General features: G+C 37.5%; 1 protein-coding gene across 2 annotated transcripts in view; it reads right to left on the bottom strand.

The window, feature by feature from the left end:
- Alpk1 (alpha kinase 1) overlaps positions 1-26,442 on the bottom strand; it is a 68,675-nt gene extending 42,233 nt beyond the window's left edge. For both annotated transcript variants that reach the window (XR_013344380.1, XM_077803076.1), the window contains exons 1-2: positions 26,299-26,442; positions 11,835-11,897 (exon numbers count right to left, since the gene is read on the bottom strand). The gene's annotated coding sequence lies outside the window, so the exon portion shown is untranslated. The remainder of the gene's footprint in view (positions 1-11,834; positions 11,898-26,298) is intronic.
- Positions 26,443-26,835: the final 393 nt, after the last annotated feature.

The following is a 26,835-nucleotide window of genomic DNA, read 5'->3' as shown; positions in this document are numbered from 1 at the left end:
CGAATAACATGTAAATGGCTTTTACAAAACTGTTACCAAATGTCTTCTTTCTCTTTTAAGTATACAGGCTATGAATTCTTTTTAGAATTAAGCTCCAAGACAAAGTGTTCACTTATGGATGAATTTTGGAGTGTGCTACCTCGCATGTTTCTCTTCCGGCTTGGTTGTCAGAAGAGAGCTCAGAGCCCTGTGATGTTGATTTGCTCAAGTCATGTTTAGGACATGGCTTTCTTTTCTTCTAAATGATTTGTAATCAATTTTTCATTTTAGCTTTTCCTTCACTGGTTTATGGATATTTTAATAATGCAGGTCACTTCAATATCTTTTTATCAGTACTTAAGGAAATACCTAAGTAAATAAACCTTGCCTTTAGTGAGGCAGTTCATGGCTCCCTTTAGCAGCTGAGCCACACAATAGCCTGTCTGTTCAACCAGCATTTATTGAGTACTTACCATGGGTACACACGACAGTCCTGTACCCTATTGCTATGTATATCCTGTGTCCTTGACCATCATAATCATTTCATGTCAAATGGCTCACTGTCAACTCCAGGGGAACACTTTGGGGTATGCATTGTTGCTTTTATTTGGAGTGTCCTCCAGAGACAAATTCCAATTATTTTCTACTCCCATCCCTGCCTTTCACTAAGGATGTCTTTAAATCCAAATCCACTCTCAGATAAAGACTAACAATTTCCATAATTCCTGATAACTTCCCATATCTTAGGTTAACTGTAACCTCATAACTTTCAGAAGCTATCTGAAAACCCAAATGACCTTATCTTGAGAGCTGAGGACTTTGTTTGGAAATGAAGGCATGAAATACTCAGATTGGGGCAAGGGCAGAACTGAAAGTGAAATCAAACACTGCAATCTCCCCAACTCTATAGATACAATTCCCCATAAGTGGTTAGCTCCTAGGCCCCTCTTCTTTTCCTGAATCGAGCTTTTCTCATTCCTGCATTCCTTGTCTTCTTCCGCATGTATATTTAGTTTTTCATTTATTCAGCATTTTAAAAGTTCCTACTGAATGTCAGACACAATGCTAAAGATAAATGAACGAATACAGCAGGTTCTGGACTCCAGAAGCACACATTCATGGGAGCCAAATGTGTGGATAACAATTACAGCCTTGTGATAAATGACAGGGCAGAGGCACCATGGAAGGCTAGAGATGTCCCTTCACCTGACCCACAAGCTGAGAGGCTCTTTGGGAATGGTGACCCCGCTTTATAATGCAGCAAAAGGTCATTAATCTATCATGTTGGGTGAGCTGATGGGCTCTTTCACAGCTGAAAGAGCCAACAAAACCTCTCAGGCCACTGCATGAGCAGGCAGTTTTGGAAAGTCACTCTAATTCCCCCACAAATCCACATATATGTAGTTTTGGCCCCGGGATGGTAAAAACTAGTACTCCAAAGTAGAATTTTAAGGGGGAAAATAATCCTCACATTTCTAGTAGGGCACATAGATTATACACATGTACTAAAGAGCTCTCTGAGGACTCCTGAATGCCCAGCATGACACTCTAGAAATTTCTGTCAGCCCGTAAAATGACGTCAATGAAGGATGGTAATTGGTCCCTAAAGGGTTGCTTGGAGAGTGTGAAGAAGAGTGTGAAGAACGAATACTCAATGCTGGCAACGAGCAAGCAAGGAAGGGTATGATTATTTATCTAGATAAAAAGGCGTAGATACTTTGAACATGTAGATTGGGTTCAGATGATGAACGGTGCTGGATATGCACATTTTGAGAAGGTAGTGCTTTTGAACCTTCCCAGAGACTTCTGGGAAAAGCTGCTTATGTTCCATACTCTATACTCCTTTCTCTTGCATCAGTGACTAGAAGCTAATGCAGTTTGTTTGACAGCACGCACGACTGAGGGAGGACTCACTTCAACAGATAGATTGACAGTTTCTATCAGAGAAGAAACTTTATGCATCTCCCCCAAACCCTTGGCCTCTTGAACAGTCTTTATTAATGTATCAGTATTAGTCCTTTCTTCGACAAATCAAAAACCCACATTCTTCTCTAGGTAATCATTGCTTAGTATTCTCTCTATCCAAGCTCGCCATCTACAGGCCATACAGCTTACAAATTGCATTTAAGTTCCTCTGCAGATCGCATGGGAGGATTCATTCACAGGTGCCTCCTACTTGGGAGTTTACACTGCTGATGATTGATGCCACAATCAATGGGCTGTTGACTGCCTGTCTCCTTAGGTATTTACGAGACTCTTAAATTTCTCTACCACTCTGGAAGTTATATTAAAAAGGTAACAGTAGGGCTGGGGCTGTAGCTCAGTGGTAGAGAACTTGCCTAGCACATGTGAGACAGTGGATTTGATCCTCAGCACCACATAAAAATAAAGAAATAAAATAAAGGCATCGTGTCCATGTACAACCAAAAAAATTAAAAAATAATAGTAAAGAATTATTAAATATATATTTTAGTGCTATGTCTCTTAAATTTAAAAATAACCATTCTCCCTTCTGATTAACATAAATAGATCCCACTTTTCATTAATGTTTGCATTACAAAAGCAGTAACAATCCTAATTATACCCACCATTTCCTGAGTACTTAGCTTTCTATGATTGAACTAAAAATTTACAGATATTTCCTGATTTACTACGTAGAGCAAATTTATGAAGTATGGTTCTTCTTATTTTGCAGATGAGAAATCTGAGGATACCAGAGATGGGGCAGCCTAACCAAGGATATGGAGCTAGCTAGGAAGCTGCAGAATTGGTACTGGAATCCAGGTGGGTCTCACTTCACAACTATTCTCTGGGCAAATTCACTTTACTGGCTTCAAATATTTTACTTGTCTGTAAAATGACTGCCTATGGCTTTTTCAACTGTCCATTCTTCTCACTTTGAAGCTTATGTGAATACATGGGGGTGTTTCCCTACTACTTTCGTAAGCAGGAAAGATGATCCTTTTCCTCCATCTGTTGCACAATAACCCAGAATACAGCCAGACACCGCAAAGAAGTCTCCTGCCCCTCCCTAGTCCATCACTATTCCAGAAGCCCTACGTGAAACTTATCCTCTTCCTGGAGCTTAGGTTGGCAAATGCCACCTGATCAGAACTGATCCTCTGGGTGGACATTAAATGATGCCATGTTTAATCAACAATGCCTGCGTCTATGTATTAGGATTTTGTCATATTTTCCTTCAGAAATTAAGAAGGCCATCAAATTTTACTTTGGAGGATAATTCTTGAATTTTCCATTGAATTTCAGTTTCTACTCTTTCCCTTTCCCCAAAGGTTGAGACTCAGGTAAAGTAGCCGAATGCCCATTTTTGAAATTCAGTGGCAAACAGTTGCATATAGAGAGAACTATAGTTACCACAGTACTAATTTATTGAGATACAGGCACTCCCTGAGGTTAGTTGGACTTAATCACTGAGTACTTCTCATAGAGAGGCCTAGACAAACTAGCCATGAAGTTAGATACTTTGTTATAAAACCAGGTACTTCTTATCATCCTTCTGATTTTTCCTCTTGATCAGGTCTGAAATATGGAATTGTTCCCTTAAGGAATTCACCCTATTTGCCCTTATTTGGAGGGCATTCTTCAATGGTTCCCCTTTTCATTAGTTAATTGATGTGATTCAACAAGTATTTGAGTCCTTCTGATGCGTCAGGAAACCACAATCCTTACACTCACAGAATGTTTTAGGGCTAAGAAATTCATCATGAATATCTCTGAAAATTGTGGGGTGTGTCAAGAATGCCAGGCCCAACTTCTTGCCCTGTTCTCTAAGTCATATATTAGGATTATGTCTGTAGCAGAATTTTGGGATAAGGTAATGCCTCCCTCTGGGACAAAGAACAAGCTTGCTATAAAAGCAGCGGGTTCCTAAAGCTAAATGTTTCTCTGCTGCAACACAAACCCACTTCCTGCATGCACAGCATCCACTGGACCACTATCACTCCTACAGGAATAGGAAGACAAGAGGAGCTGATATCAACATGGTATCTTATGCTGCTTGTTGTCATGAGTAATAAAATCCTTTGTCTCTGACTAAGGAGGCTTGTGTTTTTTGCCAACATTCACGAAACAATAAAAGGCTGGCTTGTGAGGAGAGTAAAAATCAAACCCCACACCCTGACAAATTTACTCTTAATTTCCAAGAATTTCATCACCCTAAATAAGCATCATACAAAACAAACTTCATGAATTTCCTAAATATCCATCTCAACTGAAATAGGACAAAACAAAAATGTTAATTTTATTGGTATAAATTTCTTTCCTTTTCTTTATTTTTTAAAACTTTCTATAGTCTCCCAAATTTATAGCTTACATATTATAAATTTCACACTGTTCAAAATTTCAAATTCTTAAATTAATTTAATATCAATGAATACAAATTAACCAAACCTTCCTCAGTACTTGTACCCTCTGTACAAGGTCCATAAAGGCTATAAGAATGAATGCGAGTACCAGAAAACATTTAGTGCTCTGGTTTAACAGAGATGACAGAGACAGGTGTATCTCAAATATGAGACTAAAGGTGATCAGGTACAGTTGAATTTCAAGACAAGACTAAGAATGACTAATTGTTCAGGGAAGAAGAGGTTTAATTAAGGTAGGCCTTATTCAGAAGACCAGACAGGAGTTAAACACTGAGGGATGGAGGGACTCCAAAGAGTGAGCTTGGGGAAAACCAGATCTACAGAACAGGGATGGTTGTGCAAAGAGATGCATGTCAGACAGACGGGACTGGTGGGACTACAGCAAAGGCAGATGCACAGAGTTTTGCAGTTCATGACCACAATCCAGTATACCTGGAATCCCCACTCAGAGATGATGAGTTCAAATTCAGGCTGTTGAAGGTCCCCGTGGGAACATGTAGAGAGACTGAGCTCTCTGAAGAGGTAGGAAATGTGAGTTAAGCTCAGGAAAGATTAGAATTGGAGATGAAGTTAGTATTCATAACCCTGGATCAATATCTGAGATCAAAGGAGGCAAAGATGGGATATGAAAAAGAGATGGACTTTTCAAGAATTCCTCTACACAAAGCCCAGAGAGTAGGGAAGCAGTCTCCAAAGGAATCTCTTAGAAATGTGAGAACCTTGACATTGCAAAGACTTGATACTGTGCATAGCAACCAGTTCTACCGGAGACCCAGGGAAAAGGCTAGGAAGAGGCAACCAGATCAGAGGATTCGAAGGCTCTTGCTGATCTTGTATGTAGTCATGAAAGGACAGACCAGAAGAAATTAGTCCCTAAACAAGTAAGTGAAAAGAATAAATATACATACTATTTTTTTTTGAAATGGACTAACAATCTCAAGGGCAATGAATATTTCCTAAGAATTATTAGATTTGAACATTTCTGTAGGCTAAGGAGATGTCAGACGGCAGAAAGAAAGGAAGAAAGACAACCAGAGAAATGAAAAATTGTTCTCGATTTGTGTACAATAAAATGAAATGCATTCTGCTGTCAACATATAACTAATTAGAACAGATAAAAAACAAATAAATAAAAAGAAAGAAAGAAAGAAAGGAAAGAAAATATGAAGAATGAAAAAAGTCATAAAAGAGATGAAGAGAGTAGGCTTAAGAAAATAGAAAAAAGTAGGCTTGGATTAGAGGCAGAACTTGCAGGCAGGAGGGAAGGAAAAAGAATGGCCAGGGATTTTGAGAAAATCTGAGAATTCTCCATAAATAACCCAGTATCCTAAATCAAATAGGTGGAAATCTGGGAGTTAGGGCGGCAGGAATGAAGCTTGAAAGGAAAGATCCTGGGTTGAAACAGGTGCTCTGGAGAACTGGAAAGACAACCAATTAAGCATGAATAAAAGAATTGATGTGCATCACTCAAAGCCCAGCTATGGTTCCTCTGATCATAGTTGGCTGGGAAATGTCTCAGCTTTGGCTGGGATTGCTCTATCAACCCAGTTCCAGGAAGTGCATGTGATTGAAGAAAAAGAGACAAACAAAAGTCTAAAGTCCTCATCAAAATTATAGGCAACCTATTTAACTAAGGAGTCTAGACTTGGAAGGCTACTGAGGATGGATTTGAGCTCACAGACTGGGCCAAGTGGGAATCAGGGATGGTGGAAATGCCTGTAAGGGTGGGTGAACCAGAGGTGGCAGGGAATTCTATTTACACAAGTGTTTCTCAGCTTTGGCGTCAGCACTTACAGTAGATCACATGAGAACACATTCTCAGCTGAGGTTGTCACCGGTTGATGACTGACTTGAAGTTTAGTCCAGTTCAGGTGGTCTATGGCATTGTAAATCACTTTAAGTTTTGGCAACATGTTTTTATGCCACACTGTAACTACCTGAACAGTTTTTGGCAATGCTATTTTCATGAACCTGTAAATTTTATTTTATCCAATTTATTTATTTTTTTACCAGAGGAAAGAAACACAAAAAATGGCCATTAAAAACTTAAGTATGTTGGGAGCTGGGGTTGTAATTCAGTGTTAGAGCGCTTGCCTAGCAAGTGTGAGGCACTGGGTTCAATTCTCAGGGAAAGGAAAGAAGGAAGGGAGGGAGGGAGGGAGAGAGAGAGAGAGAAGGAAGGAAGGGAGGGAGGGAGGGAGGGAGGGAGAGAGAGAGAGAGAAAGAAAGAAGGAAGGAGAGAGAAAGAAAGGCCCATCAACATCTTAAAAAGGAACTTAAGTGTATTTTGTTTAATGTGTGTGTGTATGTGTGTCACACACACACACACACACATGCTATGGTGCTGAGGATGGGCCCAGGACCTTGCTCATAGCAGGCAAACACTCTGGCACTGAACTATAACCTCAGCAGAAACTTGAGTTTTTCTTGAGTCCTATTTTCAATCGCACTTGTTTTCCAGTTTTGGAGTTGAGCCCAAACTCCTTTATTTGGATCCCTATGGTAGATTGTTTTCCTTTTTTGTTTGTTTTTCTTGATTATAACTGTACAATAATCACACAGTTTGATTTAATGTCTATCTTCTCTATTATAATATAAACTCCAAGAGGTCAGGGAATGAGCTATTCTTTTCTATAGCCTCAGTACCTGGAATAAGCTCTAGCATATACTAGTGCTCAAAAAAATGTTTATTGCTGTTAAATGTTTATAAAAGCAGATATAGGATGAATTTGGGAAACTTCTCTTCGATGATAAATTCTAAGCATTGATTACTATTGACAAATTAAAGATACTTCCTTTCATTTTAGAGATAGTTATATTTAAAGATAAAAGATATATTTAAAGTTATATTTAAAGATAGTTATATTTAAAGATAAAATATATTTAAAGATATTTTGATTATCTATGTAAAGTATTAAATTATCAGCCTACACTCTTGAAGTGACAAGAAACAACAGGCTTCATTTTAGTGCATCTCCAATCTTTCCTCTTCAATCGAATATGAAAATTTCAGAACATCTCTTTGTGTCAATCTTCATCGATCTCTTTTAAAATTTTTTTATTTATATATGACAGCAGAAAAAAATTCCACAAATGTATTACCCTCTTGCATTATAAGCACATCATTAGATTTTCTGAAAATTCTGTGGCAACGTTTATGAGATAGTTTCTGACCAAAAAATAAGTCAATTCTGGATGTTAATTACCATGTCAGCACCAAATTTGTTTGTCACATCATTCTTGGTCTTAAAGCGGGTGTGCAATTTCAAAGCCAAAAAATTAGTTCTTCTTCTCAGCACCTCACTGCTGCCCTCTTCTGGTGGCACGCATTAGCACCATTATCAGCAATACCACCTTGAACTAGATGTATATTACTTATTAATGAAAACAATGGGAAAATGTTACATAAAAAAGAAAACAAACGAGGAACTCTACAGAGAAAAAACAGATCTAAATAATTTACAAGACTTAGTAAAGACCTGAAGGAATGGAAATCTTCATGAAGTATGAAAATAGCAAAACATATTATTTACCTGACCAGTAATCTTTTTGGAGCTTAATTTCAGTAAAAATAATCCTTTTGACTTTCATCTTAGAAAAAAATTCACTAATCCACTGTCTCAAAAACTATGCTTCAATGTAGTAATGACAAAATTTATTTTGTCATTATGTATTTTGTTGTTGTTATTACTGGGAATTGAACCCAAGGTTGTTTCGCCACTGAGCAATATCCCCAGTCCTTTATGGTTTTTGAGAGAGGATCTTGCCAACTTGTCAAGAGTCTCTCTAGGGTAGCCTTTGATTTGTGATCTTCCTACCTTGGCCTCCCAAGTTGCTGGAATTACACGTGTGAGCCATCATACCCAGCTATAACTGTACTTTCTATGGAGAAAGAGCCTGCTAACCAAATGGGTAGTGTCAATGTCATCGTGGGGCATGTTTAAACTGTGTATGTGTGTGTGGGGGGGGGGATGTCAGTGAAACTATTTAGAGTATTTTAGAATGGCTAAATATACTATACAAAATACTGATAAGTCAAAATAGACTTATATTTTACTTAATGCTTTATGGATCTTTTGCTTCAAAATAATAATGCAGTGCTTTTAAATGTGGACAGATCCAAAGCCATTGTTCATGCTGTTCTCTTGTCTCTATTGTTCTCAGCACACATCCTACAGATGACAAAACTGATCAACTTTACCTTGCAAATATGGTTTTGCTCTCTCAGGCCCTCTTCTTGCTGATTCTTCCATGTTCTATCTCCAGTTTGTTTGTTTTGGTGCTGGGGATTGAGCCCAGGAGCATTCCCAAGCCCTTAATTTTTTTTTTTTTTAATTTTGAGACAGGGTCTTGCCAAGTTGCTTAGGGCCTCACCAAGTTGCTGAGGCTGGCTTTGAACTTTGCTATCTTCTTGCCTCAGACTTCCAAGCTGTTGAGAATACAGGCATGTGCCACAATGCCCAGCTCTGTCTCCAGTTTGGATTCTTAATTTCCTGCTACCTGTCTCTTTGCCAGGTCTCATACTCTATCCTTTATTTGCTACCTGATAGCTTCTTAAGATACCAGAATTGACAGTCACTTCCCTACTTATTGCTGCTGGCTGATTGTCCAGAGGCTGAAATCCAAACTCCTGAACTCAACATGGAGGATCCAATTTGTTATGCTCAGCACCACCTGCCACCAGGAAGCTTCTGCCACTGTGAACTTGCTCTTAGTACCCTGGAAGAGTGTCCCTGGCAATTAGTTTTCAACTCTGTGCCAGAGTTTGATACCAACCTCTGTTATAAGTCAGGTACTTAACTGTCTCCACAGTGTTTTGAACATTCTTTTCTGTGTCTCAGCATTTGATGGTGTATCTAGCATACTGCAGAAACTGAATGCAAGTTTTTTATTAATGGACAATGAATGAATGAATGAATGAATGAATGTTCTTCTCTACAATTTTTATCTAATGAAATCCTGTTTTCAGGTCTTAGGTTATAATGCTGCTTCTCTGTTATGGTTTAGATACTAGGTATCCTCCAAAAGCTCATGTGTTAGACAAAGAAAGAATTTTCAGAGGTGAAATGATTGGGTGATGAGACCCTTGAACCATGAGTGGATTAATCCACAGTTATTGATCAACTGGGTGGTAACTGCAAGAAGGGGTTGGAGGAGGCAGGTCACTGGGGCCATGCCTTTGGGTTTATATTTTGACCCTGGTGAACGAAACACTCTCTGTTTGCTGTTGCCGTATTCTGAGTGGCTTTTCTTTGCCACCAAATCCAAATTCCTGAACTTCTGCCATATGTTCTGCCTCACAGTGGGCCCAGAGCTATAGAGTTGGCCATTTATGGACTGAGAACTCTGAAATCAAGAGCCCCATATAAAATTTCCTCCTTTAATTGTTCCCGCCAGGTTTTCGGTCATAGTGACGAAAAAGCTAACTAAAACATTCTCAACATTCTCTAAAGCTTTTTTTTAAAAAACTCAAATAGGGCAGAATAATTGCTATAAGAGTATTTTGTTCACATTACAGAGAGCTATTTATGCTTCTGCCCTGTAGATGAGATCATAAGTGCCTAAAGCAAACTGGAGGAGCGAAAACAGCGTGAGCTTTGGAGTCAGACAACCCTGAACTTCTTCCTTTCCACTCACTATCTGTGTCACCTCTAATGACTTGGCCAGCTTTTCGGAAGTGAATTTTAATTTCCTCATCCCTATTGTGGCTAATACCACTTCCCAATAGGACTTATGCAAAGACTAAATAAGAAAGTAAAAGTTCATGACACAGACTTTTGTTACATTTTGGTATTCATTCACTTTCCCAGCAGGTGATGACCCTATATAATTTATATATAGATTCCCAGAGCTTCAAAAATCTTTAGATTCAGTTAATATTCATTGAGTAAATAAACACATTCTAGAGTTACAATTAGTTAAAAGTAATATAAGTAGAAACTTTAACGAAGTCTTTTAAAGTAGTACCACTGTTTGTTATTCCTTCCTACTTATAAATATTATAGTCTCATATTCTGAGATGGCTTGAATCATATTCTTCTCGTGTTTGTAATTATAGCATTTAAAGCATTCAGAAATCGTGATTTGAGGCAAAATATTGGCAAAGCTTTCATTATATTTCCATTTGTACATTTCTCTTTACATAGTCGATTGTAAAGTATGTTTATGAAGTATTTGAATAAAAAGGAATAATGTTTATTTTTAATGGTTTAAATATATAATAATGCTTAGTAAGAAAAACAGAGTATAAAATTGTTCATACAGTGTAATAGCAACTATGTAAAAAAATTATGGAAAACTACTGAATTTTTTTCCAGAGCTAGAAAAATCTATCATGGGATTCATATGCAATCTCAAGGGATTCTGCATATCTAAAACAATTTTTAAAAAGAAGGACATTGGAGGACTCACACTTCCTGATTTCAAAACTTACCACAAAGATATAGTAATAAAACATATATATTCATATATATATTCAAATGATTTTTAACAAGATTTCCAAAACCATTCAATAGGAAACAACAGTTTTTCAACATGTGGTATTGGCAAAACTGGATATCCACATGAAAAAGAATGGAGTTGGACCCTTACCTCAAAACATATAAAATAAAATAACTTAAATGGATCAATGGCTCAAATGTAAGAGAAAAAAACTTTAAAACTCATTGATGCTGGATGTGGCAATGATTTCATGGATACAACAACAAAAGAAAAGAAATAGCCCTCATCAAAACTAAAGCCCTCTTGCATCAAAGAATACTATCAACAGAGTGAAAAGAAAAAAACCTGTAGAATGGGAAAGAATTGCAAATCATATATCTGATAAGAAGTTAATACCCAGAATACATGAAGAACACCCACAATTCAACAACACAATAACCACCCAATTTAAAAAAGACTTGAGTAGAGATTTCTCCAAAGAAGATATAAAAATAGTTAATAAGAACATGAAAGATCCTCCATGTCATTAATCACTGCAGAATTGCAAATCAAAACCACCATGAGATACCACCTCACATCCATCATGAACAGAAAATAACAAGTGTGGAAGAGAATATGGAGAAATTGGAACCCTTGTATGCTCTTGGAAAGAAAATAAAGTGGTGCAGCTGCTATGGAAAACAGTGTGGAATTTCCCTTAAAAAATAAAAACAGAAGTATCATTGCATCCATCAATTTTATTTCCGAGTATATACCCCAAGGAAATGAAAGCAGGGTCTCAAAGAGATATTTGTATAACCATGTCCACAACAGTATTGGTTGTAATAGCCTAAAGGTGGAAGTAACTCATGCTTCCATTGATGGATGAACAGACAAATGAAATTGGTACAGACATACAATAGAATATTATTCAGTCTCAAAAAGAAGTAAATTCTGACACTTGCTACATAACATAGATTAATATAGACAACATTGTGCTGAGTGAAAGAAATTAGTCACAAAAGGAAAATACTATATGATTCTACTTACATGAGGGATCCAAAGTAGTCAAATTCACAGGCACAGAAAGTAGAATGGTGATTCCCAGAGGCCCTGGGAAGAAAGAAATAGGAAGTTATTGTTTAATGATTACAGAGTTTCAATTTTGCAAGTTATAAATGGTTCTGTGGATAGATGATAGTGATAGTAGCACAATAATTTGAATGTACTTTACACCATCAAATTGTACACTTAAATATGGTTAAGATGGTATATTTGATGTTACGTTTATCTTACTATAATTTTAAAATATCACTCAAGAAGAACCAGAAGGAAATACAATGAAATGTTAACCATCTTTTCCTCTAAAAGGTATTTAAAATATTTCCCTGTCTTTTCATATTTCTCATAATGACTATGTATTGATATAACAATATATATAATTATATAAAATTAGAAAAGAAACTCAGTTCAAAATCCTTATATGAAAACTTACCAAAATTTGTGGCCATTAGATTTCAATTCATTACTTATTTGGAAGTTCCTGGCCAAGATAAAGCCATTAAACACAGAAGACTTTTTATAAAAAGAGAATGAATAGGACAATATTTCTCATAATTGGGTCAAATAGGAGTAAAGTTGCAATTGGTATCATCACTATCCATTATTTCAGATATCTAAGGAGGAAGAATGTCACATCAAAGGCTTTTTGGTCTCCCCCGCCACTCTCTTAAGTAGGAAGGAGTTCCAAAACTCTCCTTCAACTTTTGAAGCAGTTCAATCCTGTAGGAGAGAAATCTCACCACCAGAAATCTAAACGATCAGTGGTGGTAATATCTGGTCATTTTGTTATGCAGAGAATGAAGAGACTTGCCTCTGACAAAAAAAAAATAAAAAAATAAAATCAGACTTGCACTCACTGACTTAAAAAAAATCTATTTACTACTCTTGGGCTCACCAGCTATAGGGAATCATGTATGACATTTATACAAAAAAATTATTTATTTTCACTGAATTTACTTGATCACATTACTTTCACAGTGATTACATTTACAGCCTTTCTGCAGCCTTTGCAAGAGGCAGCTTAGTCTCCTCCAGCCCCTGAGAGAGCAGTCTCTGGTCTTCATGGCCACTCTGGACCTTGCTTTCACCTTCTTGTTTAATCCGCACTCCCCTCTCCCCACTTTTGAAACTCATATCACCAGATTATGTTACCCTCTGCCCCTCTTGGTTGCTGTCAAGTGCCAACTCCCAGGGCATTATTTAGCTTCTGGGTCACTGCTAAAACTCTCACTCGCATCCCACCCTGTTCTTGGAGATTCAATAACCATGCAGTTATCCAAAACATTGTTTTTATAAATGCTTTCTTCCAAGATGCATCTTTCACCCCACACCACTCACTCCCTTGGTCATACACGCTGAGCTGTGACTACAAACAATGTTCACTCCTCCATATTCTCAAATTCCCCCCTTTAGTCTTTGAAAGCCTGGACAGCAAAATCACTAGTCTCGTTAAATCTAGATTTGGCACAGATAAAAATATTGGGCCTGGGGAAGGGGAGGCAGGTGGAAATAACTATATTTCCCAGACTTCACTTTCAGTTCCTGAACTTGAACCTCCACCATTCATTTGCTATTAGTGCTCCCAGGCAATCACAGGGCACTTCCGTTCACCTCCCACTCATGTGAAATATTTGCATTTTCTCTCCCTTCCTCCTGTACTCCCATCCTCAACAGTCAGAAGAGGCCTTCCACACATTCTCACTCACCACTCTCAATCTAACAGCAGCTGCACCCCATACTGTGCCTTGTCTTCTGATACCAGAGCTGAACTGCACAAGTCATCTAAAACCAAGCACTCCATTCATGCAGTAATTCCACCTCTGTCTACTTGAGGATATTGCGTCAGCCTTTCTCCCTCCACTCTCAAATCTCTTCCTTCATTAAGTTTTTGCTTTCCCTTGGCTCAATCCTATTTATAAACATGACATTCTTTTTTCTATCTCAGAAGAAATTCTCTTGAATTCACTGTCATCAGCAGTGTTGCCCCTTCTTAGCAATATTTCTGAGAAAATTGTTTCTACTCAAACTTTGAACTGTCTCTTCTCATTTCCTCTTAACAAGCTTCAGAGTTTTGCCCCATGACTCCACTGAGGTTGCTCTTACCAAAGATGGACAAATCCAGCAGACAGCACTCATCCCGGAGGACTTACCAACAGCACACAGCCCTCCCTCCTCTCTTCTATCCCAGGACACAATACTCTCTTGGTTTTCCTATCACAGATCACTCCTTCTTACCCTTTTTGGCTGTTCTTCTCTTCTAGAACTCCTTACTGTTAGAATATGCAAAAGTTCTGTCTCAAGTTCTCTTTCCTTCTTCCTCTACACTCCTTTCATTCAATTAATGGTTTTAAATACCACATATTCATTGACCATTATCATGTTCCCCAAACTCTTTTGAATTTCAGAGACATATTTTCAACTCTAACTTGGTATCTGCACTTGGGTAACCAAATAAACATTACATTCCCAACACACCCCGATTAAAATCCTGATTGGTCTCAATTACTGACTCCACATTCCCTGCACAGTGCAATAAAAGGCCAGCCCTTGGATGAGCTGTGGATTTGTTGAGAAGGAGCAGATGGGACAACATGAAGGGATGCGCCTTGTGGAAGGAACTTGGCCTGGGCTGGTTCATGCACTCAGCTTTTACTTCCTGCAACTGCATTTGCAGACCAGAAAGACATTTCCTCTGTTAGCTGTGATTTAGGGGAAATGGTCTGTTGAGACACTGTGGAACTTCTGCTGTCTGTCTGTGGTACAATAACTAATGCTTGGGGTTTTTTTTTGTTGTTGTTGTTGTTGTTTGTTTGTTTGTTTTTTAATGCAATTTCCTTTTACATATACTCTGGCTATTGGCTTGCAAGAGAGAGGCATTGACAGCCAACCAAATGCTGCCAGGCTCCTGAAAAGGGTTAAAAAGAAGCATTTCAAACATGAAAGGGCTAGTGAGGCTTAGGCAAGAAGATTATAAGTTCAAAGCTAGCTTCAGCAACTTAGCAAGGTCCTAAGCAATTTAGTGAAACCCTGTCTCAAAATAAAAAATAAAAAGGAATGGAATAAATCAACAAATATATGAAAAAAATGTTCAACATGTCTATCAATTAGAGAAATGAAAATCAAAACTACTCCAAGATTTCATCTCACTCCAGTCAGAATGACAGTTATCAAGAATACAAACAACAATAAGTATTGATGAGGATGTGGGGGAAAAGGGCACACTAATATATTGCTGGTGGGACTTCAAATGGTACAATCAATATGGAAAGCATTATGGAGATTCCTTGGAAAACTTGGAATGGAACCACCATTTGACCCAGCTATCCCACTCCTCGGTTTATACCTAAAGGACTAAAAAACAGCATACAGGGACACAGGAACACAGGGACACAGCCACATCAATGTTTATAGCAGCACAATTTACAATAGCTACAATGGCATATTACTCAGCATTAAAAGAGAATAAAATCTTGGCATTTGTAGGTCAATGGACAGAGTTAGAGAATATCATGTGAAGAAAAGTAAGCAGTCCCCAAAAACCAAAGGCTGAATGTGGATGCTGATCCATAATCGGGGTGTGGGGGGGAGCATGGGAGGAATGGAGGAACTTTAGATAGGGCAAAGCAGAGGGAGGGGAAGGGAGAGGGAATGGGAGTAGGAAAGATGGTGGAATGAGATGGACATCATAACCCTAAGTACATGTATTAAGACATGAATGGTGTGAATCTACTTTGTGTACAATCAGAGACATGAAAAATTATGCTCTATATGTGTACTATGAATTGAAATGTATTCTGCTGTTATGTATAACAAATTATAATAAATAAATACATTAAAAAAATAAAAAGGATGGGAATATGTCTCAGTGGTTAAGTGTCCCTGGGTTAAATTCCTGGCACCAAAAAAAAGTCATAAAGATTCTTTGTGAGATATATATATATATATATATATATATACACACACACATGCATATTTTTAAATATATATTTTTAAAACATTGTATTATATTATAAAAATATTATTATAGAAAATTTGCAGACAAAAATCAGATAAAAAAGAGAGTAAGAACTACTTACGGTCCACTAAGAAATAAATACCACAAAATGTTTATGTCTTTTTCTTCATAATGAAGTTTTATAAAGTGAAAGCTTTTAAAGTTCAACGAAATATTCTTTGTCTGATAATAATTGAGCAGTCTGGTTTTTGCCTTTAAGTTGAGATGCCTAGGTGTGTCCAGAAATGATTTAGCAAGACTGGTGGCATTGTGATCATTTTGGTGGTGCGTCCTCTATCACTCATGTCCTGTGGTTAACTCAAAGATGACTTCTGCATGTACTAACTTCTGTTTTTCTTTCAGTCTTGTTTTAGAACTGGACATCTCTGTACTCTGCCTGTCTCCCACCTTCCCTAACACAAATGACTGACTCCCACAGTAAACCATCATCAGTGAGTACTAGCCTTTATCAAAGTCAGGAAACCATCCCTCATATCTAGGTATAGTGCAGCAAGGTGTGATTGATGGCAGGATGGAGGAGAGTAGATAAGGCCAGGTCTGGAGGTCTGGAGCTAGCTGCTCAAGTCAGTAAGGCACTTTGCAGGGCAGACAATCTACAGGTACTAGGGAAATTCTGGTCTGGCTAACAGGTCATCTCAAAGGAGATGCCAACAGGCAATCGTATAGATCTGATAAGTGGCTAGTATTAGAGATGGAGGAAGTGGAGCATACCAACAGCCTAGCAGAGCAAGGAAGGAGAAATAATAATCACTTTCTTTTATTGAGTAAATGCTAATAATAGTACCTGACTCATAGAACAGTAGTGAGCATTAAGCAAGATGAAACATGTACAACTTGTAGCAGAAAGGCTGACCCCATAGGACATGCTCAACTAATATTTATTAATGAATAATAAATGCTGTTTACTATTACAGTAGTCCCTCTTATCCACAGTTCTAACTTCTAAAGTCAATTTTGGTTCAAAAATATTAAATGGAAAATTCCAGAAGTTCAGAGATTCAAATTGCATGAGGTTTGAGTAGTATAATAAAATCTCATCTATCCTATTCTGTCCTGCCTAGGATATTGAATCATCCCTTTGTCCAGAATATCCATGCTTTATATACTACCCACTTGCCAGTCACTTAGTAGACATCTAGGTTATCAGATCAACCATCAGGACATCAGTGCTAGTGTTCAAATAACCCTTATGTAGTAGCCCAACACTGTACCTCAATGCCTATATCATTCATCTCACTTCATCTCACCACACAGGCATTATACAATCTCATATCATCATTAGAAGAAGAGTGAATACAATAAAGTAAGATATTTTGAGAGAGATCATATTTACATAACTTTTATAAAAGTATATTGTAAGCTGGGCATCATGATGCATACCTGTACTTCCAGCTACTCTGGAGGCTGAGGCAGGAGGATTGCAAGTTCAAAGCCATCCTGAACAACTTAATGAGAACTTGGCTCCAATTAAAACAAAAAGGCCTGGGGGTGTAGCTCAGTGGTAGAGCATATGCCTATCATGCACAAAGCCCTGGACTCAATCCCCAGTACCACTCACACAAAAGTATATTTTTATAATTGTTTTATTTATTGTCAGCTATTGTTAGCTCTTACTGTGCCTAACTTGTAAATTAAGCTTTGTCATAGGTATGTATATATAGAAAAAAGCATACAATACACAGAGTTTGGTATTAGTTACAATTTCAGGTATCCACTGAAGGTATTTTAATGTATCTCCTATGGATAAGGGGAGACTGCAATATTAGCTGTTATTATTCAGCACAGGTGAACAGATGGAGTATCATTGGAGAGGCAGGCACTTCCTTGACTTGTTACCTTAGATAGATGCTGCCTGCTCATGAATTCTCTCTGCTCTGTGACTATTCACTTCCTACTGGATCCCAACTTCTTGCTACCAGGTTCTTTCTACTCATGGCATAGTTAGTGACCTGGATTCTAACCCTGACTCTGTCACATCAGCTCTATGAATTTGTACAAGTTACCTTTCCCTGCTAGACCTCCATGCAGCTCTTTAAGTGCTGGGTTGATGAATTTATGAGTTTCTGTTTTTACTTAATCCTTAGAGGAAATGTCTTCCTTTGTGAGCTAGAGAGCTTCAGCTAAGTCTCATTTAAAAAAAAAAATAAACTGGGCAGAACAATAGAGATTGATGAAATTTTATTTAAGAAATCCATATTGGCCATCTACAATGTTTCATGAATTAGGGATTCTGAGATAAAAGTTATAACCTGGTCCTCAAAGAGAATTAAGTGTGTACAAGGACAAAGAAGAAATTATCACAAGTCACTTCATTATATTCTGGGGTAAAGGAGAGCTATCGTTCCTAAGAAATGCCAACCGAAGAGGATGAAGTGGCCATCCACTCTGGTAGAGAGCAGTAATGTAAATGAAGTTTTCCCCAAAGAATTCATCAGCTGGGTCTTAAAAAAAAAAAAAGTAGGTCACATAAGAAAGAAATGGTCTTCCAAGCATTTGGTGATAAAGAGTGTGACATGTTTGAGAACAAGCACCCTGGTGTTCAAGTTCTTCTGGGGGTATTGGAGAGAGGTAAATGGTATGGCTGGAGAAAACGCAGCTGGCAGATGGTGAAGCCTATTAAAATAAGTGCAGAAGAAATGAGAAGCATCTGAATAATATGATGGGATATAAACTGCTGCACACAGCCCTAACCCAGACTAGGGGCTGAGATCAGAGGCTGAGGACCTGAACCACGTGAGAACTGACATGTATGAGTAGAGCCAAAAGATATCTAGAGAACTGAATCAATGTGACTTCAAAATCCATCAGGTATTATTAAGTTAAGAAATGAGAGATCCAGGGTGATCCCCATGTGTTCAGCCTGAGCATCTGGGTGGAATTTAGCCCAATGGTTTTATGAGGTAATTATCCAGAAAGAGAGAAAAGTGGTAGGGGAAAAAAAAAAAAGAAAGAATAAGAAAGAAAAGTGGTGGAAAGCAGATTCGGGATGTATGAAGTGGGCTGAGAAAGAAAATAAAAAAGGAAGGCCAGCCTTTTTACAATTAAAAAGAAAAAGAAAAAAGGGGAAAAAGTCTGGATGAAAAGTTAAAGAATTGTTCCTATCGGAGTTCAAAAGAGTCTCAGCTTCCCTTCTCAGCAGTTAGGTGGGGTTGACTAGAGTATGATGCCTGCTCCACCCTCAGGGTCAAGTTGCTAGAGTGGGAGAGCTAATCCCTTGGGTGAAACTCCTGGAGGTGGGGTTTAGGCTTAGGTGGGCTCCAGGCTCTTTGCTGAATGCCAATTCGTCTAGAGATTAAATCAGCACAACTGCCCGTCCACGCTGGAAAACTGCACACCAGGTTCCACTCATGTGATGGTGGAGTCCACCCTGTCTCAGATTCAGTCTCTAAAAAAAGTTTCTCCCACCTCCTTTCAAATTCCCAGCCAGCTCTGTCACTCCCAGCCAGTCCTGCAAGCGCTGGATTGGAGGGAGAGGGGAGATCTGGGTGGGTTTCCAAAACCAGGTTCCCCTGTGTAAACCTCTCTCCATCTTTGATTATATCCTGATTATTAGGCATGTTCTATGCTGTGCAATGTGGGTTTGCCAGACCTATATTTTGGGGCAATCTTGGGATTTACAGGACTCAGCTCCCTCAGCTGCTAGCCCCTCACGGTAGCTGCAAAATGCTTCCTTCTAATGTCCTCTGCATGCAGTCGGGATAGTTGGGCTTCTTTCCTGCATAAGGATTTTATGCAACATGCCTTTCAGTTTAGTCAGGCAGTGTCTTTGATCTCTAGATTCTCCATATCCAAACACACCTCAGGACTCCTAAAAATGCGGGTTCCTTTAATTCTCCTATCCTTCCACTTTGCTCATGGAGGGACCAATCTGGCAGGTGCCTCCGTCTGTAACAGCAGCTGCGGGACTTCTTTTATTCTTTCTTTTTTAAAAATATAGCCATTTTATTATTATTATTTGTTCTAATTACTAATTAGTTATACATGACAGCCAAATGTATTTCGATTCATTGTACACAAATGGAGCACAACTTTTCATTTCTCTGGTTGTACACGATGTATACACCACTCGTGAATCGTACATGTATCGAGGGTAATGAAATGGGTCTCATTCCACCATCCTTCTTACCCCCATGCTCCTTCCTCCATTCTGCAATCTTTCTTACCCCCATGCTCCTTCCTCCCTCCCTCAAAGGGGAGTTTGCTCAATCCAAATTCCTCCATGTTTCCTACTCCACCACTCCATTATGAATCAGCCTCCACTTACCAGAAAACACTGTTTTTTTTTTTTGGGGGGGGGGGATTGGCTTAGCATGATATTCTCCACTCTGTCCATTGACCTGCAAATACCATGATTTTATTCTCCTTTAATGCTGAGTAATATTCCATTGTGTATATATACCACAGGTTTTTTTTTTTTTTATCCACTCATCTATTGAAGGGCATTTAGGTTGGTTACACAATTTAGCTATTGCAAATTGTGCTGGTATAAACAGTGATATGGCTGTGTCACTGTAGTATGCAGATTTTAAGTCCTTTGGGTATAGATGAGAAATGGGATAGCTGCGTCAATTGGTGGTTCCATTCCAAGTATTCTAAGGAATCTCCAAACTGCTTTCCAGAGTGTTTGCACCAGTTTCCAGTGCCACCAGCAATGTACAAGTGTACCTTTTTCCCAAAATCTTCACCAACACTTATTTTTGCTTATGTTCTTGATAACTGCCATTCTGACTGGAAGGAGATGAAATCTTAAGAGTATTTTTTGATTTGCATTTCTCTAAATACTAGAGATGTTGAACATTTTTCATATATTTGTTGATCAATTGTATATCTTCTTCTGAAAAGTGTCTGTTCCACTTCCTTAGCCCATTTAATGATTGGGTTATTTGGTTTTTTGGCGGGTGTTAAATTTTTTGAATTCTTTCTGCATCCTGGAAATTAGAGTTTTACCAGATGTGCATGTGTTAAAGGTTTTCTCCCAATCTGTAGGCTCTCTCTTCACATTATTGATTGTTTCCTATGCTGAGAAGAAGCTTTTTAGTTTGAATCTGTTCCATTTATTGATTCTTGATTTTACTTATTGTGCTTTAGGAGATTTCTTATTTTATTATATCCAATTTCCTGAGTCCCCAATCTGTTTTGAATGTCCAGTATTAAATTCCAGTAAAGTACCTCCCGACACATACACACTCTTTTTTTTTTTTCCACCTACCTTGCTCAGAAGCTACATATCTACTTTCTTCATTTCATGCCATGGAGTAGCCAGGAAAGCCACCTTCTCTTTCCACCATCTTGAAAATCCCTGGTGTATCTCCTTACATTGGATTTTTATATTTTATATATATATATATATAATAACATAATATATATTATATATATGTTAGTACTAATAGCACCATAATTTCACTTAATGCATTCTACTAACTTTTTCAAAAGAGTAATAAAATTCTGATGATGTTCTTCACAGAAATAGAAAAGGCAGTCATAAAATTCATTTGGAAAAATAAGCTTAGAATAGCCAAAGTAATCTTCAGCAAGAAAAGTAAAGCAGGAAACATCAAGATACCAGAACTTAAATTATACTACAGAGCTATAGTAACAAAAGCTGCATGGTATTGGCACCAATAGAATAGAAATAGAAATAGAAAACACAAACATAAACCCACATCAATACAGTTATCTCACGTAGCCAGTTGAAATTAGACCCCTATTTCTCACCCTGAGCAAAACTATTCTAAGTGGATCAAGATCCTAGGCATTAGATCAGGGACCCTGTGCCTAATAGAAGAAAAAATAGGACCAAATATCCATCATGTCGGCTTAGGAACTGAATTCCTCAACAGGATTCCTACTGCGCAAGAAAGAAAATAAAGAACCAATAAACGTAATGGTATCAAGCTAAAAAGCTTCTTCACAGCAAAGGAAACAATCAAGAATGTAAAGCGAGAGCCTGCAGAAAGGAAGAAAATCTTTGCCCTCCACAACTCGGAGTATTAATCTCCAGGATATATAAATAATTAAAAAAACTTAACACCAAAAATAAACAACAACAACAACAACAAAAACAAATTGCCCAATCAAAAATGGGCTAAGGAACTAAACAGACACTTCACAGAGAGGAAATACAATCAATCAACAAATACATTTAAAAAATGTTCAACATCTCTAGCAATTAGAGAAATTCAAGTTAAATCTACACTGAGATTTCATTTCACTCTTGTCAGAATGGCAATTGTCAAGAATACAAGTAACAATAAATATTGGTGAGGATGTGGGGGGGAAAAGGCACACTTATACATTGCTGGTAGGACTGCAAATTGGTACAACCATTATTGTAAAGTAGTATGGAGATTCCTCAGAAAACTTAGAATAGAACCACCATTTGACCCAGTTATCCCACTCCTTGAGATAAACCTAAAGAACTGAAAATCAGCATACTATACTGACTTGGCCACATCAATGTTTATAGCAGCTAAAATCACAATAGCTAAGCTATGGAACCAACCTAAGTGCCCTTCAACAGATGAATGGATAAAGAAAATGTGGTATATATACACAAAAGAATATTATTAAGTCATAAAGAAGAATGAAATTTACCAGTAAATGGATGGAACTGGAGACTATCATTCGAGGTGACATAAGCCAATTCCAAAAAGCCAAATATGTGGATACTAACACACAATAATGGGGGAGGGGAGAAAAGAAGTACATTAGATTAGATAAAGGGGAATGTAGGGAAGGGAAAAGGATGGGAATAGGAATGACAGTAGAATGAATCAGATATAACTTTCCTATGTTCCTATATGAATACATGACCAGTGTAACTCCACATTATGTACAATCACAAGAATGGGAAGTTGTACTCCATGTATGTATGATATGTCCAAATACATTCTACTGTCATGTATAACTAAAAAGAACAAACAATTTCTTTTTTAAAAAAATTATATATGCCCAATAACCTTACATAGAAGATGAAATGCATTAAGCATTTTTAAAAAATCCAATGAAAGTTTTTTTAATCATAGTATATTCAGAGAAGTAGAGACAGGAAGAAAAACAATTAGCTGTCACTACAACAACCACATAAATTTCTGAATTTTTATCTATGCCATTTTATGCATGTATTTAAAAGTTTTAATTATAATAGTTGATATTTAACCAATTTTTTACTCAACATTTCCTGTGCTGATACTACTGTCCTTCATTCCAGCATAGTTTACAGGCAGACTATAATTTGTTTAAACTTTCCCCTTTGTTAGAATGCGTGAACTTCTTGGTTATTATAAATAACATTGTGATGAATATCTGTGTGAATTTTTTCCCTACTTAAAATTATTTCCTTCCAAGAATGGATTCTCAGAAATAGAATTACTGGACATGACTATTTTTTCAATGACCTTTGACATAAGATACATCAATGGTGCTTCCATTTTCTAAATGACCTTTGGCATAAGATACATCAATGGTACTTGGCCCAGATGATGTTGGAGTTCCCCATCCCTCAATGTAGAGTTCTTTGTGTGTCTTAATCAGACCAACAGAAGGGAGCCATAGCTCTCATTCTGGGATAATTCACCATTTTTGTGATTCTATTTCATAAAATATTGGCCACCTTCTGCATTCCATCAGTTTTATAATAATTCAAAATGAAATGTGTAGCACTTCTTTTTTAAAAAAAATTTTAGATGTAGATGGACACAATACTTTCATTTTTATGTTGTGCTGAGTATCAAACTCAGTGCCTCACATGTGAGAGACAAGCGCTCCACCACTGAGCTACAACCCCAGCCACTTTACAGTACTTCTTTATTCATCAAATATATTCTACATCTGTAACTAGGAAATTTGACAGGTGGTATTATCAACTGGTCGATATAACCCAAGACCAGTGAAATTCAGAGACACTGCACTGGTTTAGAAAATATCCACGTCTCAAATGCATTAGGGCAACATAGCTACATTTGGGTGTCACTGTTTTTGCTGTATCTGCATGTTACTTGTAGTATTATTTGTTTCTTAAATCAATAGTAAATCAGCTCAGTTTCTTTTTATTTAGTGTCTTTCAATAATATCTATAAAATCAGAGTTTTTATGAAGTAATTATAATTTTTGCTCACATCAAACTAAATGTGTAATTCAAATTTTTAATGGTTAAAAAATGTCACCTATAGTTAGTAGTAGGTATGTCATACTTTAGAGAAACTGTATTTGTATCTATCTGCTATTTAGGCTATAATCATCTCTTTCTGTTTTTCAGACACAGAATGATAGCACCAGTTAATAGTCTTGTTTTTAAGTTTGTTTATCCTTAACACACTATAAATAAAGCAAATAGCAACATCCAAGATGTGACGGTTAATATCAAGAAACAAAGACTCCCCGGATTAGAGAGGTGTCAATGACAATAACAAACATAGGGACTGTGTTTGTACCAGAAGTGTGAATACAAGTTCCTGTAAGTTATTCAGCCTCTAGGTGCTTAAAATTTCAAGAAGAAAAACTCTTTACAAAGAACAGCTTATGCTCCCAAACATCATTCTATTGAAAAAATTAAGGGACAGAAAAGGTAGGCTATGTGTGTGTTCAGGGGAAAGGGATCTGTAAAATTCTTTAGAATGGTAGGAGTCATGGAATTCAGAAATCTCTTGACACACACACATGTATTCTTAAGGAAAATTCCAGGTTTGAAACCCCAAACTAGATCCTATGGGAGAAGTACCATTCCAGATTAACAGATCAGCCGTGCTCACCACTCAGTATTATCATATATAAGATTTTATAACATCTGTCATTTGATTTACATGAGCTTTTGAAAAAATAATTTTACACACATTTTTTAAAAGTGTAAATTAATTATTGGCTTCCTTCTTGTGCAGGTAGGGATGCTGTAACATTTTGGTGTCTTATGGGGGGAAGAACTTTAAAAGATCCATCTCAGATTCAAATGATCTTTAAAGTGGGGAGGAAGTGATTTTTAAAATAATTTTTAAGTATTTTGCTCCTTTCCAGGCTGGAGGTTGACAGAGTTGGGAAGGAGACGAGATAAGTTAATTGTTGGTTCATTTGACTTGGCATTTGTTCATTTCTGGAGTGTCCCCCAGGAGGTAATTTTGCTGACATCCACCCCCATGAGAAAGTATGTACACCCTACAGACATGAAATCCGTGGCACACCCCCCGGACTTGGAGGCCTCTGGGATCTGTGGTACAGTTACCCTTGCTCTCTCCATCATGTTTGGGGAGATGATGCTAGAGCCCATGTGTATGCTTGGACAGTGATAGCGAATACATAAGAGAAATTTAAAATGTTCTTAAAGATTTATCACCCAACCCAAAGTCGATACGTAAAAATGTTAGAGACACTAAGTAAAAAATAAAACAAAAACTGAGAGGGAGATAAAAGCAAATATTAGAAATAGAGATGCCATTAGGTTGCGTCATAAAGTCCTCTGTTTTCTGGTCCTGCTTCTGCCATAAGCCTTCTGCAAATCTCAATTAGTATTAAAGGTTTTAATTTATGGCTTTTCAAAGTAAGCTAGAGGCCTCCATTCAAATTCTAAATTTTTTTTGGAGGAGTGGGTATCTTGGATTGAACTCAGGGGCACTTGACCACTGAGTCACATCCCTATCCCCTTTTTTTGTATTTTATTTAGAAACAGGGTTTCACTGAGTTGCTTAGCGCCTCACTCTTGCTGAGGCTGGCTTTGAATTCATGATCCTCCTGCCTCAGCCTCCTGATTACAGGGGCCACCAGGCCTGGCAAATGATAAAATTCTTCAATGAAAGGATTCTTCTAACTAGACACAGGAAGGAATTTAGATTTTCACTTTCTCACTACGTAATGCTTGCCCACATCCAGAATTCCTCAGTTCTTCCCATGTGTCAAGAGTAACTTTTATCTACCTGCTTCTTAGCAAAGTTATTGATTCCACCAAAAAGGAGTTGTTTCTAAGGTTACTTCTTATGTAGTTAAGCAAAGTACCAAGGTTGGTTTTTAAACTTAGTAATCTCAACAATTCTTTAAAGCTTTAATCAAATATCTTGATTCAGTGACAAATAAGGTCAGATGTTCATTAGCAGGTCTAACAAGCTCTGTGAGGTAAGCACCTTATTATTAAGCCTTATTAAAAAAAAAAAACTTATTCATTTTCTCCTCTTCACAATACTGAAGTTTATCACTGTAGGTAAGTAGCCCTTCCCCACCTCTCCTCACCCCTCCTCCAGCCCATCCCTCCATTCACCCACGTCTGAGGAATTTTCAGAAGTGTAGATGTTCTTAGAGTTCCAAAGTCATTTAAATGTAAACAAGATATGTTAATGAATAGGGTCAGCAAGTATACAGTAATTTACAATTTGAGGAAGTACTTCCGTACACATAATGCCATCCTTTATAAACACATCTACTACTGCAATTACTCATTTGAAGGCTGATACTCACTTTTATCTCCAAGAAGAGGAAAAACAGTTTAAGATCCAGCAAATCTGACTCTGGAGAGAATTAATTCCAGTACAACGTCTCCGAAATATACTGTTTCTCATAAACAGCCTGGGTTTCAGGAAGTTGGAATCTGAAAGAAAACAAATGCTGTCACTGTCTCAGAACATGGTTGTGTAATTCAACACCCGGGACTTTCGGCAGTTTTGTCACAAGACACACCCCTTTAGGAATTACTCTGTTGAAAGGTATGCTGGGAGTTGTATTACTACAGAAAGTTCCTTCTCTTAATCAAAGAGCAAAAAGCTCCTTATTTGGACTAAATCAGAATGGAGAGTCCTTTGAGCTACAAGAAAATAGAAGATCAGTAAGAAACTGAATGTGACATTGTTTAAATTTATTATCAAAGGACAAAATCTTATGAAGGCTGTATTTCTGTGTTGCATCTCAGAATCAGACTGCAGAAGTGAGCTTGATGTCACAGAGACACATGCATTACCTGGTTTATTTACACCAAAAATGAAGTTAGAATTTTTCTGA

The sequence above is a fragment of the Urocitellus parryii genome, chromosome 10 (assembly GCF_045843805.1).
Source record: "Urocitellus parryii isolate mUroPar1 chromosome 10, mUroPar1.hap1, whole genome shotgun sequence".
NCBI lineage: Eukaryota > Metazoa > Chordata > Mammalia > Rodentia > Sciuridae > Urocitellus > Urocitellus parryii.
The sequence above is the reverse complement of the archived record's forward strand: the minus strand, read 5'-3'. Positions and strand labels throughout refer to the sequence as shown.